This window comes from Rhinoderma darwinii, chromosome 10 (genome assembly GCF_050947455.1).
Source record: "Rhinoderma darwinii isolate aRhiDar2 chromosome 10, aRhiDar2.hap1, whole genome shotgun sequence".
Lineage (NCBI taxonomy): Eukaryota > Metazoa > Chordata > Amphibia > Anura > Rhinodermatidae > Rhinoderma > Rhinoderma darwinii.
In genome coordinates this window covers 51,680,410-51,696,168 of record NC_134696.1, presented here as the reverse complement: position 1 = coordinate 51,696,168, position 15,759 = coordinate 51,680,410, and positions in this window count along the sequence as shown.

The following is a 15,759-nucleotide window of genomic DNA, read 5'->3' as shown; positions in this document are numbered from 1 at the left end:
TCCATCCGACGCTTGGTATTGTGCTTGGTGATGTAAGGCCTACATGCAGCAAGTTGCTCAGCCATGGAAACCCATGCCATAAATGTCTCGGTGCACAGTTTTTGACAGGTGTTAATGCCCAAGGAGATTTGGAATTGTGATTTTTGAATCAGTAAAGCGTTGGTGACTTTTATGCTCTATACACCTCAGCACTCAGTGACCCCGCTCTGTAAATGTACATGGTCTGCCACTTCGTGACTGATTTGCTGTGGTTCCTAACAGTGGCGGATTAAGTAGACCATGGGCCCTGGGCTGTTACCCAAACTTGGGCCCCCCTTCAGCACCGCCGCCCTGCCGCGCTGTAACTATTTTTAACACTACCTTTTTGGGCAAGTATTAACAAATGGGTATTTCGATTCCCCTTGTCACAGGACTGTGTCCCTACATACTGACAGTATCACACTGTGCAGGGACACGTCCTCCTGACAAGGGGAATTGTCTATCAGTCCTAGACTGCAGAAAGACTTTTTGTCAAATACAAGTATTTCTTATAATAAACATGTCAGGAGAGGTGACAGATTCTCTATAAATCTAGTGACTCACAGGTGACGTCTCAGATTCTCTATACATCTAGTGACTCATAGGTGACGTCTCAGATTATAGTAGTTTTTTTCCTCTTTTCTTCTCCATCCGGTCCAGAGCTTATGACGACTTCTCCCAGCCATGAACCATTTCTGCAGAATTTGCCACTCAGATGTCTTCGGCTCCTCACTTTTCCAACATTTCCACACCTATAAACGAAAATGAAGTTATCATGATGCCACATACTTTGCCCCTAAATATAATAGCACCAAACACTGCGCGCCTGAATATAATAATACCACACACTGTAAAACACCACATACACACAGCCCCCTGTACATAGTGCCACACACAGCCCCTGTAGATATTACACACCCTCATAGATAGCGCCACACACAGCCCCCTGTAGATATCACACATCCCCCCGTAGAGAGCGTTACACACAGCCCCCTGTACATAGTGCCACACACAGCCCCTGTAGATATTACATACACCCATAGATAGCGCCACACACAGCCCCCTGTAGATATCCCACATACCCCCCGTAGAGAGCGTTACACACAGCCCCATGTACATAGTGCCACACAGCCCCCTGTAGATATCACACATCCCTCCGTAGAGAGCGTTACACATAGCCCCCTGTACATAGTGCCACACAGCCCCTGTAGATATTACACACCCCCATAGATAGCGCCACACAGCCCCCTGTAGATATCACAAATCCCCCCGTAGAGGGCGTTACACACAGCTCCCTGTACATAGTGCCACACACAGCCCCTGTAGATATTACACACCCCCATAGATAGAGCCACACACAGCCCCCTGTAGATATCACACATCCCCCGTAGAGAGCGTTACACACAGCCCCCTATAGATAGTGCCATGCAGCCCCCCTGTAGAGAGCACCACACAGCCCTCCCCATCTTGCAAATAGCGCCAAAAAGCCCCCCTATAAAGAGCGCCACACATATACCGCTGTGGATAGTGCTACACAGCCCTCCCCCTTTGTACATAGTGTCACACAGCATCCCCCCTTGTATATAGTGTCACACAGCCCTCACCCTTTGTATATAGTGTCACACAGTGCTGCCCCTTTGTATATAGGGCCACACAGCGCTCCCCCTTGCATATAGGGCCACATAGTACCCCCATTGTATATAGTGACACAGAGCACTCCCCCCTTTGTATACAGGACCACACAGCGCTACCCTCCCCCTTGTATATAGGGCCACCCAGCACTCCCCCTTGTATATAGTGTAACAGAGCAATCCCCCCTCCTTGAATATATACACAGCGATAGTCCCCACCTAAAAAAATATATAGTTTACTTACCTTACCATATGGCGGCAGCTCCAGCTGGACGCTTGTGAATCCTCCGGACTAGACGCATGCGCAGACCGGCGTGATGCAGTACCTCATCACGCCGGTCTGCGCAGGGAGTCTTCCCAGCATCTTATAGGCTGCAAGCCGAATGTGACGCTACCGGCCATGAGGGGGCCCGTGCAATCATGTGCGGTTCGGCCGGCCATGGGCCCCACGGGAGTCTTGGGACCCGGGTGACCGCCCGAACCGCCCTAATGATAATCCGCCACTGGTTCCTAAATGATTTGCAATAATACCACTCATAGTTGATGGTGGAATATCTAGGAGGGAAGACATTTCACAAAGTGAATTGCTACAATGGTGTAAACATTACAGTTCCACTCTGGAATTTAGTGAGTTCTTTAGAACGACCCATTCTTTCACAAATGTTTATAAGGGTATGTTCACACGCTTAACAAAAAACATATGAAAATACAGAGCTGATTTCAAAGAAAACAGCCTCTGATTTTCAGGCATTTTTTGAAGCTGAAAATGAAATTTGGAGCTTCTTTTGAGGCTTCTTTTCAGGCGTTTCCTGAGGCATTTTTCATAGTATTCAATGGAAAATCAGCTCCAAAAAACACCTCAAGAAGTGACATGCTACTTCTTTTTATGGAGCGTCTTTTTACGCTCCGTGTTTTGAAACAGAGGCGTAAAAAGACGCCCCATATGAACTAAATGCTGTTCTTCCCATTGATTTCAATTGGCAGATGTTTGTAGGCGTTCGGCTTCCGTTTTTTCAGGCGTTTTTCGAGGCGTAAATGCCCCGAAATACGCCTGAAAACACTGCAGGTGAACATACCCTAAAATCGACTGGATGGCTAGGTACTGGATTTTATACACCGGTGGCAATGGAACTGAATTAAACACCTGAATTCAATGATTAAGAGGTGTGTCCAAATACTTTTGCCCATTTAGTGTAGGTCATGCATAAGGTCCCACTTTTGTCTAGATCAGGGGTCTCAAACTCGGCCGGGTAAGTGGGCCACATATAGAAACAATTAGAAGTTGACGGGCCACATTTCAACAATCCAGTTTTCCAGTTTAAGTGTCGCTAAATGCTGTCCGGCGGCTTATTTGGCAGCGTTTGGCAGACACACAAATGTCAAGATTGGGCAGCCCCTTTTAAGATAGTGCCACAGATCCCTCTGTAGATACTGCCACAGTGCCCTCTGTAGATACTGCCACAGTGTCCTCTGTAGATAATGCCACAGTGCCCTCGGTAGATAATGCCACAGTGCCCTCTCTAGATAATGCCACACACCCCTAGATAATGCCACAGTGTCCTCTGCAGATGCTGCCACAGTGCCCTCTGTAGATGCTGCCACAGTGCCCTCTGTAGATGCTGCCACAGTGTCCACTGTAGATGCTGCCACAGTGCCCTCTGTAGATGCTGCCACAATGTCCTCTGTAGATTCTGTCACAGTGCCCTCTGTGGATGCTGTCACAGTGCCCTCTGTAGATACTGCCACACACCCACCCATAGATAATGCCACAGTGCTCTCTGTAGATGCTGCCACAGTGCCCTCTGTAGATGCTGCCACAGTGCCCTCTGTAGATGCTGCCACAGTGCCCTCTGTAGATGCTGTCACAGTGCCCTCTGTAGATGCTGCCACAGTGCCCTCTGTGGATGCTGTCACAGTGCCCTCTGTAGATACTGCCACACACCCACCCATAGATAATGCCACAGTGCTCTCTGTAGATGCTGCCACAGTGCCCTCTGTAGATGCTGCCACAGTGCCCTCTGTAGATGCTGCCACAGTGCCCTCTGTAGATGCTGTCACAGTGCCCTCTGTAGATGCTGTCACAGTGCCCTCTGTAGATCCTGCCACACACCCACCTATAGATAATGCCACAGTGCCCTCTGTACATGCTGCCACAGTGCCCTCTGTAGATGCTGCCATAGTGCCCTCTGTAGATGCTGCCACAGTGCCATATATGGACAGTGAAGTCAGGGGCTCGTCCAGAGCTGGAGTCCCAGAGCAGAGCCGCTTCTAGCACTCTGCCTGGGACTCCAGCTGTGCCCCTGACATCACTATCCAGCTCTGGGGTAGCCCTAGACATCGCTGTCCATATATGGACAGCGATGTCAGGGAATTCCACAGAGTCCCGGAGCAGAGCGTATACTAGCGCTCTGCCCGGGACTCTACTCTGGGGAAGACCCTGACAAAACTGTCCATATATGGACAGCGATGTCAGGGAATTCCACAGAGACCCGGAGCAAAGCCTGTACTAGCGCTCTGCCCGGGACTCTGCTCTGGGGAAGACCCTGACAACACTGTCCATGTATGGACAGCGATGTCAGGGAATTCCACAGAGTCCCGGGGCAGAGCCTATACTAGCACTCTGCCCGGGACTCCGCTCTGGGGAAGACCCTGACAACACTGTCCATATATGGACAGCGATGTCAGGGAATTGCACAGATTCCCGGAGCAGAGCCTGTACTAGCGCTCTTCCCGGGACTCTGCTCTGGGGAAGTCCCTGACAACACTGTCCATATATGGACATCGATGTCAGGGAATTCCACAGAGTCCCGGAGCAGAGCCTGTACTAGCGCTCTGTCCGGGACACCACTCCGGGGAAGACTCTGACAGCATGGTCCTTATATGGACAGTGATGTCAGGGAATTCCACAGAGTCCCGGACTAGAGCCTGTACAAGCGCTCTGCCCGGGATGCCGCTCTGGGGAAGACACTGACAACACTGTCCTTATATGGACAGCGATGTCGGGGAATTCCACCAAGTCCCGGAGCAGGGCCTGTGCCCCGCGGGCTGCAGATGACAGCCTCAGGGGCCACATGCAGCCCATGTGCCACGTGCTTGAGACCCCTGGTCTAGATCAACATATATGTTAGAAGTTGTGGTTCTTTAGGAAGGAAAGCAAATCACAAATATTTTTAGTAGTGTAACAAAAGCATTAAGATTTACTGAGCCATTGCACAATCCAGTCTAATTATGTTTTCTGTTCACGTCCATTTGGAAGCACTTCCATGAGATTTGATTTGATTTATCCGCCATCTGTTATATCTCACTTAGTGCTAGGAACACATGATAAGGCTCATGGGTAAACCATATCAACAAGCCCATAATGTTCAGCAATATGGTACACTAAGCAATTTCATTGGCAATAAGAGCCATTAGTTCAGTTAATATTTCCAGAGGAAGAATTGTGATAATTATTTTCATTAAAAAGGGTACTAGAGGTAATAAACATCCTAACATTCCACTAAAGAACTGTTGATTATGTAACAGTAAAAGTATGATGATCCATAGCATCCACCTGATCTTATGTTGAAAACTGTACATCAAAATTTAAATAACTTGGTTTATTTGCAGATTTTTCTTCATAGTAAGGGTGTAGTCACACATGGCATAAAAATACGCCGCAAAATCTGCAGCAATAATTTGGCTGTAGATTTGTGGTGCAGATTTCGGTGCAGAATTTCACACACCATTGAAGCCTATGATTAAATTCTGCATCCAAAATCCGCAACACGTACAGAAAATGCTACGGAAAGTAACATTTAAACCATGTATGTGTCTGTGGAATTTGTTTCCACTATGGGAATACATGGTGTAAAATTCTGCTGCAGAGTTTGTTTACCAAAAAAATGACGTCATGTGTGACTGCACCCTAACTTGTAACTTACCAGCTGATTTTTGGGACTGTGGCTGAAAGGTTTGCGTGTCTGTGTGTGTGTGTGTGTGTGGGGGGGGGGGGTGTTGTGATGGTATATCTGCACCCTATTCTAATGCCTGGAATTGGCATTTTTGCATATGGCTTCTGCTATAAGCAGAAATGACCATCATACAACCTTGGGTGCCTAACGTCATGATGTTAGGGACATTGAACTGATCATGCAACTGTTAAAGTGATAAACTTATTGGAAACTTCCTATTTAACAATGATGAGATCTATGACTGGGAACCCTGGTGGAGACCTGGTGCTAAGTAAATGAACCCCTGTTAGTACTTTTCTGGAACTGAGTCACTGAGAGCTTTTCTATAACTTTGTTGAATGGGAAGAAAACTATAGTTGGAATAGTCCTTTTAGAGTCTCACTGGTGCATCACACATCTCGTTTGTCACACCCAAGCAGAAGCATGTCCAGGTTGGTCCCATCCCCTGCAGGTGTCACACACACTCCCCGGTTGTGTCATCAGGGACCCACATACACTGAATACCTGTCACCTGACAGCTCCCGTCTAGCAGGCTATCATTGACAGCTGTTACCTTTCCTGAGGAAGGAGGACATGGCGTCGCCGGCTCCATGGATGTGCCTGACAATCAGCACTAAAGGCCCCGACTCTCACTGTGGGTCCCCTAGGCTTTGGGGCCCGGTCGCAACTGCAACATCTTTGACCACTGTAGTTACTGCCCCCTTCAATTAATGTATATTTAAAAAGCCCAATTGCGGCCTAATAAAAAGTTACACAATTAGGTTGGGTTACCTGATCATTTTCTCTAGCAATCACCATTATTTCTATAGTTGCAATGTGTAAACAGAGGAACAGGATTTTATTTTGCATGCAACTTAAGTGATCATTGCGCTAATGGAATATACACTCCTCAACATTTAAATTGCTACACCAAGAAGGGAAAGCCGTAAGGTTATGCAAACCGAGGAAGAAGCAGGTGTCGCTAAGATCTGCAAATTATCAAATTTTCAAGCACCTAGCTCCAATCTGTGGCATGTGGGATGGACATAAAGGCCAGATTAAAAGCAAAGTTTTTTAGCCACATGAAACTTCAAAAATCGGATCAAGTGGTGCGACGCCTCCTGTTCTTTGATGTGCCAGTTATGGCCACTTGTCGCAAACTGCGAGGGACAGAATCCTTGAACTGAGAGACCTTGATTTATCACTCTGGCAGACCGCAACGTGCCTAGGCTGAGATGTCAGCACTGTTAAATGTTGCGTATCATGGAGGTTGGGAGAACACAACGAAGGGGAATGACAGCAAGAGGTGCGTGGAGGTGAACTTCTGCACGGACAGATCGTCTGATTGGGAGAACAGTGTGTAGTCATCAACTCTGTACTGCAAGGGAAATTGGATGCCACATTCCAAGCCTAGGGAGGCAACCTATGTTGACACAAACCATCAAAAGGCGTTTGCACGACATTGGGCTATGAGCCAGACGTCCAGCTACAGGTGTTTTATTGATCACACGCCACCACTCTAAAAGGCTATCATGGTGCACAGCAGGACGGCAATGGAGGCAGGAATGGAGGTCTATCCTCTTCAGCGATGAGTCCCGCTTTTGTCTTGGATGCAGTGATAGCCAGAGAATAGTCTGGAGACCACGTGGGCAACGTCGTGAAGATTGTCAAGTCAATGTGTATTGACTTACCTGGTTCTGTATTTCACAGGATGCCGCTCCGTTCCGGGCCACCGTGAGGTCACGTGATATTCATTCTGACTTCCTGTATCCTATAGCTTCTGCTGTAGGGACTGGAATTTAGCCTCTCAATCAAGTCTATGAGGGTCTCGATGTGAGTCTTACAGACTTGTATTGGGAGACTGACATCTGGTTTCTACAGTAGATATTGTAGGATTTGGGTTGTCAGAGTACAGATCACATGACCCCCACGATGGCCCTCAATGGTGAGGCCTCCCGTAAAATAATAGCACCAGGTAAGTCAAGACACTTCACTACATTACACTACGTTTAATTTGCGGAAGGGGGGGGGGGCGGAAAAAAAGACCCCAAATTGCTTTGTAATTGAAGAGCTTTGTAAAAAGAAAATGGAGCTGCAGCCATTAGTTTTGTCTCACACTGCTTCATGGATTCGCTCTTTAATGGAATCATAACAAATCCTGACAGATCTCATATGCCTCAGAGGAAGCCAGGGCGAAACCCAGGCTCGGGCGAGAGTGTTTGGCGTGCCGCTTATGCCTTTTATTGATTTGAATCGACTTTTTGACATATTTGGAAATCTTGTTTTATCTCGTGAGTATGAAATAAACTAGCGTGGTGTGAACAGTGTCTAGAGGTATTGCACTATATTTCCTTGTTTCCATGCTTGAGATATAGACTTTTATCCTGCCAGGAGAATTGGTGTCGGGAGACCGACAGCTTCTTCGTGGGACTACAAGAATAAGAAGAAACACACACACAGACACACGATCATGGATTATCCATTACATATAAACTGGGAGTGAGTGAATCTTCTGACAATACGTTGGACTGCCTATTCAGTGCTGTTGAGCCGTAACATTTTTGTTAGATCCCACTGTGAATCATCTAGTCCTAAATCTTCTAGGCATCTTTTTTAATACCAATAGCCGGATAATTTATTCCACGGCTGCTATATAGAATTGTTGAATGTTACCGTTTCCCTTTATTGCAATATTCTAAGTCATATACCACAATGAGTGCTGGCTGCATGGCAATATATAGTACTGTGTATATATAGCAGGGGCTTAACTAAAAAAGACTGGGTCCCATGGCAAACTTTTTACTGCCCCCCCTCCCACACAACCAACATCCCCCGCCAGTTCTGTGTGCAATGTAAAAATACAGCTAAGCCGCCAGTTATTAACCTTTAGTTACAGGGTTACAAACATTGTAACAAACAGTTACGTACAGATATTAGAACGTTTGTTAGCACTTAATTGTTATTTCATAGCCATAATAGATATAAAAAAAAACTGACCCGAAACTTAAAGCACCGGGACACACCCCTGTAGATAGTGCCACACAGCTCACTCTAGATAGTGCCATATACGCCTCTTGTAGATAGTGCCACATACAACCCCTCCTTGTAGATACTGCCACACACAACCCCCTTGTACATAATGCCACATACCCCCCCTTTTAGATAGTGCCACACACAACCCCTCTTGTAGATAGTGCCTCGTACCCCCCTTTTAGATAGTGCCACCTGGGCCGCCCTTTGGGGTGTGCGACCTGTGCCATCGCACAGAGCGCATCACTCCAGCAGCAGGAAGGGGGTGCTGCTCTGGCTCCCTTTCCCTGCTTGTTTTTCTGAAGCGCCCGGGCCCGGCGACTCTGTAGCTGCCTTTCCGCCCAGGCTCTCCTTCTCTGCTCTCGGCGTAACGGCTGTGTAGCGTCCATGGCCGCGGGCCGTCGGGTTTACTCACCTCCCGACGCCCGCAGCCATGGATCCGTGAGCGCTGGTCCCCGTCATCCCTCCTAGGAGACGCTAATGCTCACTTCCGCTCCATTCGGCTGTGTCCCGTAGGGTGCGCGCGCACGCTCGCGCCCGGCCTTAAAGGGCCAGCGCGCGCAAATAGGAAGTCGTCATCATCATCAACTGCCACGATTTCCTGGTCTATAAGAAGGCCCCAGGCCTTCTAATCCTTGCCTGAGCGTTGTTAGTCTATCCCAGTCTGTCTCGCAAATGGTCCCTTAGTGTTTCCCATTCCAGCTGTTACCTGTGCCCTGTTACCCATTCTTGTAATCCGTATTGTTCCAGTTCCTGTGCCTACCAGCGTTGGAGTCGTGTCTTCTGCCACGTCCTGTGTCGTTTGCCACGTCCAGTGTCTTCTGCCACGTCAAGTGTCTTCTGCCACGTCCAGTGTCGTCTGCCACGTCCAGTGTCTTCTGCTTCATCGCATACTGCCCGCCACGTCTGGCGCCACCTGCTGCACCAGCCTCCATCCGTGCTGTAGCCACAGCCACCATCCGGACTATTTCAGGTACCCAAGCATTACTGTCTGCTATTGACTTTCGCATAGACTGTGACCTGGTCAGCTGCCTCCCCACTACGGCGGAGCGGCCTAGTGGGTCCACATACCCTGTGTCCGTGACAGGCTGCTACGAAGCCCACGGCATGATACTATTGAACACTATGGTATCTCCCTGCTCTGCCATTTACTAGGCTACAGTCCGTCACTGTATCACGCCAGCCTACTCAAGGATCCCAACGGTGTTGTGGAGCAGCTCCATTCGTCGGGGGAACGGGGCCTAGGTGAGTAAAAAATGTTTGTTTTATTTGTTTGGAGGGCACTGTCTACAAGGAGGCTATCAAGTAATCACTACTTGAGCAATTCCCCAGAGTTAAAGTTTATGGAATTTCTATACAAGCAATTCCCCAAAGTCAGCTGGAGACTGTCTGGATGAAGCGTACAAGTAAATCAGCTACCTTAAGTCCGTCACCACTCTGGTCAGCAGAGTCTAAGGCTACTCTATTGTCTTCACCAGAGCCCTCTGCAAGGCAGGTTGGATTTGGCTGCATAGAACTCAGGTTGCTTTTACAGAATAAGGTGTTGGACAGGAGGTGCAATTGCAGGCAATACCAGAACGGATAACCAGAAAGCCAGAGGGGTGATCAACAAGCAGAGTTCAAACCAGGAGAGACTAAAAGTCCAAATCGCAAAACAGAAGTATACCACGGGTTGCAGAGGTCGAAACCAGCTGTGAGCAGAATATCCAAATCAGTGAGCAGAGGGTAAGTCTAAAGACAAAGCCAAAGTCCAGTTCAAAGAGTCCAAGAAGTCAAGGTGATTCAGGGTGTAACCAGGAGCTTGATCAGACACATGCATACACAAGAAAATCCCAAGCAACAATGAAAAAACTGAACAGACTCAAAGACTCCACCCTTGACCCTGATACGTTGCAGACAGAGAAGTAAGATTGGCTCTGCATCGCCAACCAGGGCCACCCAAAAGCTTGGCTAGTAGTCATGACAACCTAAAAGTGATGGACGTTTCCTAACAGGGGTGGTGGGTGGCTGTATGGCACTATCTACAAGGAGGAGGTGTGCGGCTGTATGGCACTATTTACAAGGGGGAGGTGGGGGGCACTGTCTACAAGGGGGAGGTGGGGGCAGTATGGCACTGTTATGTCCATGGCCGCGGACCGTTTGTTTTACTCACCCCCGGCGGCCGCAGCCATGGATCTTTGAGCGCTGGCTTGCATCTCCTTCCCAGGAGACGCCAGGGCTCACTTCCGCTCTGGCCCGCTGTGTCCCGTAGCAATCATCATCATCAACTGCCCATGATTCCCTGGACTATATAAAGGGCCCTGCCCTTCTGATCCTTGCCAGAGCATTGTTAGTGTATCCCATGTCAGTCTTGCAAATGGTCCCCTAGTGTTATCCCGTTCCTTTGTTACACGTGCTCTGTTTCCTGTATCCCGTGCCGTGTTCTTGTTCCTGAGCCTGTAGTGTTGGAGTCGTGTTCTCACTGCATTTGCTGTCGTCTGCCACATCCTGTGTCATCTGCCACGTCCAGTGTCATCTGCCTCATCCAGTGCCATCTTCCACGTCCAGTGTGATCCGCCACGTCTGGCGCAAACGTGCGGCACCTGCTGTCATCCGCCACGTCTGGCGTAACCTGCTGCACCCACCTCCATCGGTGCCAAAGCCTCGGCTACTGTCTGGACTATTCAGGTACCCTAGTGCGGGACTTTGTATTGCTGGGGTGCTCTGTTGTTTGGCCAGCTGCCTCCCCGCTACGGCGGTGTGGCCTAGTGGGTCCACATAGCCACAGACCGTGACAGGCACTATGTTTAAGGGGGAGGTGGGGGGCACTGTCTACAAGGGGGAGGTGAGGGGCTGTATGGCACTATCTACAAGGGGTAGGTGGGGGCACTGTCTACAAGGGGGAGGCACTAAAAAGGGCATTATACTGTGGGGGAGCATTATACTTTTTTATGGGGCATTTATTTTATCATGGGGGTGGGGCACTGACAAAAAATCTTGCATGGCGCCTATCCTAAGGCCGGCCCTGAGTGCCGCACATCCCCCTTGTAGATAGTGCCACATAGCCCTCCTTGTAGATAGTGCCACATATCCCCCACTTGTAGATAGTGCCACATTGCCCCCTTGTAGATAGTGCCACATACCTTCTTGTATATAGTACCACATAGCCTTTCTTGTAAATAATGTCACCTAGCCCCCCCCTTGTAGATAGTGCTACATAGCCCCCTTGTAGATACAGATGTAGCCAACTTTAACTTGATTCTGATAACTTGCTGCAGTGTGATATCACGCAACAAAAGCCATTGAAAAGTCATTGAAAAATTCAAGATAAGAAATCTAGACATTGTTTATTTAATGCATTAAAAGTCAAGATACTGCCACTCAGCTTCGGGAGTCCCCCCACGTAGATAGTGCCACCCCAACCATATAAAAAAATGTATACTCACCTAGCCCTGTTCACTCGACACAGCCTCCACAGCCTCCTTAGCAGCCTGAGGCCTTGCGTAGGCCTGCATGATGATCACGTCATTGCTCCGCCCTCCGTAGGGATCCTGTCCCAGCGCCATATAGGCTGCAGGCCTAATGTCTTGGCCTGTAGACTAGTAAACGGTTAGCTCTCTGCTCTGCAATAGTGTTCAATTGTCTCTGCATCCTAAGGACGCAGATACAATTACACATAGCAGTCGCCTGGGGCTATGACTGCCCGGTGTTATCGATGCAACCGGAAATTATATTTTATGTGTCGGGCCGGGTGGCACGGGCTCCCTCATGCCGCTATGGCTGCTACAGCGGCAGTTACACCACTGATATGTATATTTACATATGGATGTGTAACTTTTCGTTAATATACTATATCTAAGATGTCAGGTCAAATCTACATCATTTTCATGGACAAAAAAACATTTTTTATTAGTGTTTCCAAGTATAACCAGTAGGTGACACTGCAACACTAAAATATGTATAATATCTAGTAACCATTTTCTTCATCTTGTCATCATTTAACTACGTTGTCAGATATTATGTTTTCCATAAAGGAGTTGTCTCATGTGCCCTATTAGGGAGAATGGATGTCATAGAGGGGGGGTCCCCAGCTCAGGATTAGCCAGATCAGAGAGCTACTAACAAGCAACGGCTTTTGCTATGTCAGACTTGAGCTATCCATGTATTACATCGATGGCCATTGATTTAAATGGCCCCCATGTGATACTACAATTCCCCCGGCCCTGCCTTCACCTGATCTGTGGTAAGACAATCCTATTAAATTTATGATGCGCTGTTAAGAAACACTGGAAATTGTGCAAGATTTAGGTCAGATCTATGTAAATATAGCCTACTTAAAATAAAGGTTAGCCATTTTCTTAATATATTCAAGGGTAGACAGGGGGCCAGATATGACTCTGTTGCCCAAAGGCCCACACACACCTGTCCCCTATGATTTATTATAATTAGGAACCAGATGCAGCACTTGCCATTCAGGATTCTGGGTAAACATCTGTAAAATTCTAAATAGCCATACAGGTTGTGACTCCACTTTTAGCAAAAAAAGATATAATATTTTAAGGTGGGGACAACTCAATAATCCATCTTGACTGTTGAGTATATGAATCATTTTACATTATGGTTGCTATGGATACACTTTCACAGCTTTTTATATAGGTTCCTCATGCAATGTTTCCCTAGCAACAAGTCTGTCTCAGGTGAGATTACTCAGGTCTTCAGCTCAAGACCAAAGTGGCACTGAGGAAAAGCAAAAGAGCAGCAAAGAGTTTGACAGTTTTCAACCAATGTATTTTTCTGCATCTTACAGCTTTTCTGCTTTAACACCTTAACTACACAAATTCATCCCGTGTGATCCCGCAAAAAATAAAATAAAAAAATTTAACATTGCAGATTATGGGTGACATATGTCACTGTATGGCATACTTCACAGGCATCCATTTAATGTATATGTCATGGGCTTTTCCAAAGCTTTTCATGATGTCTATGTTAAACAGATGCCATTATAGTCTATGATGACGCATCCTTCACAGACTACGTTTAACATATACATCGGGAGCTTTGTCCGGCGTATGGGAATAAAACGTGATATGCACAGAGCCTAAGTTAAGGCATATGGCTATGATGTAATTTACCATACTGAGCTTGGTGGTCCTAACACCATACCTCCCAACCATCCCGGATTCAGCGTGACAGTCACGGATTCCGGGCGGTGTTTTTACGCTTTCCTGGGCGGCCGGTGGTATTTCCCGGTGTTAACTGTATCTGCGTCCTCAGTTGAATCCAATGCTCAAGCAAGGGACTGTGAGCTCCCAGTGTAAAGGCAGGAAGGAGGTGAAGGGAAAGTGAGCCCTAATCTACCCACCGCCCTGTCCCTGCCTACTTGCAACGACCCGCCCTAGGCGACGGGGTACAACTGGGCGGCGGTCCCTACGCTGTCTAAGTGCACGGGAGAACAAACAGGGAACACGCAAGGGAAGGGGCAGTAGCCCACGGAACGCCGCGAGGAAACAGAGCGGTGAACGAATAGTCAGGACCAGGATGAAGTGGAGTATACCAACGTGAGCACGGAGAAGGAAGCAAGCCAGGGGCAAGCGAAGCAGGTAAAGCGGAACTGCAGCAAGGCAGAAGCACGGCAGAAGCAGGCTGGAGCAAGCAGCAGTGGGGCCAGGAATCCAGAAGAATTACAAGCACTGAGGAAGAGAACACGGCAGGTAATAAAGGACAGGGGGCGGAGCTAACTCTGACTGACCAGGCCGCGATAGGCTCTCCCACTCCTGAGCCTGCCACCCTGGTTGGTGGGAGACGGTGTCAGTCTAACAGGTCTGGCCTCAGGTGTGGATTGATTAATCCCAGGAGTATACCTAGACGTAGTACCTGGCAGATCCCTAACACCCAGCTTCAGCATTTACTGTGTGAAGTGGCTGTGAGCCTCACAGACAGGCACGATGCAATGACGTCATCACGCCTTTCTGCAGTGAGCCATTTATAGTACGGAGCGGAGGAGCAGAGGGATCTCCTCCACTCGCCGAGAACTCCCTGGGCACAGCGCTACTTTAAGCGCTGAGCCCGGGGAAGCCCTTGATGAAACTGTCCATATATGGACAGTGATATCGGGCTGTCAACTATGGACTCCCCAGCCAGAGCCAGACTTCTGTCTTGGGAAAGAACTTGCGTTGCCGATGCTTTGGCTGAGGATTCCGGCATCTCAAAGTCCATAACATTGTTGTCCATATTTGGATAGTGATGTCAAGGGCTCCCTCCAGGACCAGAATCCCCGACCAGAGTGTTGCCAACACTCTGGCCAGGGATTCCGCTCTTAGACGGAGCCCTTGTCCAGGAGTGGAATCCCCAGCCAGAATGTTGCTGACGCTTCCTAAGGAAAACAAATTTGAAACGTGCGTCGAGGTGAGTCGACCAGGCACACTAGTCACTTTCATCCAAGTGAGCTTTCAGATTATTTTGCACAAAATCCTGGGGTAGAAATATATGTTTTTATTATCTCATTAGCTGCATTACTTAGTGGATCACAGGTTCCCATTTACATCCATTTGCACACCATTATGTTGCTTTTACATTGAGTTTGGTTACATGCATCATCTTTGGGGAACACACTGCATATCTTTCATGTGTTTAACTTGGCAGCTGTACAAATTTTTCCTTTTTTAACACATATTGCTTCCAGTGATACTTGTACTATATTGTTACATTATAAATTAGCTCTCTATTGCATTGTTATAACATTGCTTTTGTGCATTCTGGTCATATGGTTATCTATCACTTATTTTTACTCTTTTTTAATCATGTGTTATATTTATTATACAGTACATCTCCAAAAAAAAAATGATATTGTATTTGTTCAAAATCATGGTTCTACGAATCCCTTTTTTTCAATTTCGGTTGGATCTCTGGCTGGGGATTCAGCTCCTAGAGGGAGCCCCTGACATCAGGTGCCTCTCCAGGAGCGGACCCCTCGGCCAGAGTATTGCCAACTGTAGTAGTGATGTCAGTGGCTCCCTCCGGCCAACGCTCTGGTCGGGGATTCTGCTCCTAGAGGGAGCCCCTGTCCAGGAGTGGAATTCCCGGCCAGAGTGTTGCCGACGCTCTGGCCAGGGAATCTGCTCCTAGAAAGAGCCTCTGATGTCACTGTCCATATATGGACAGTGACGTCA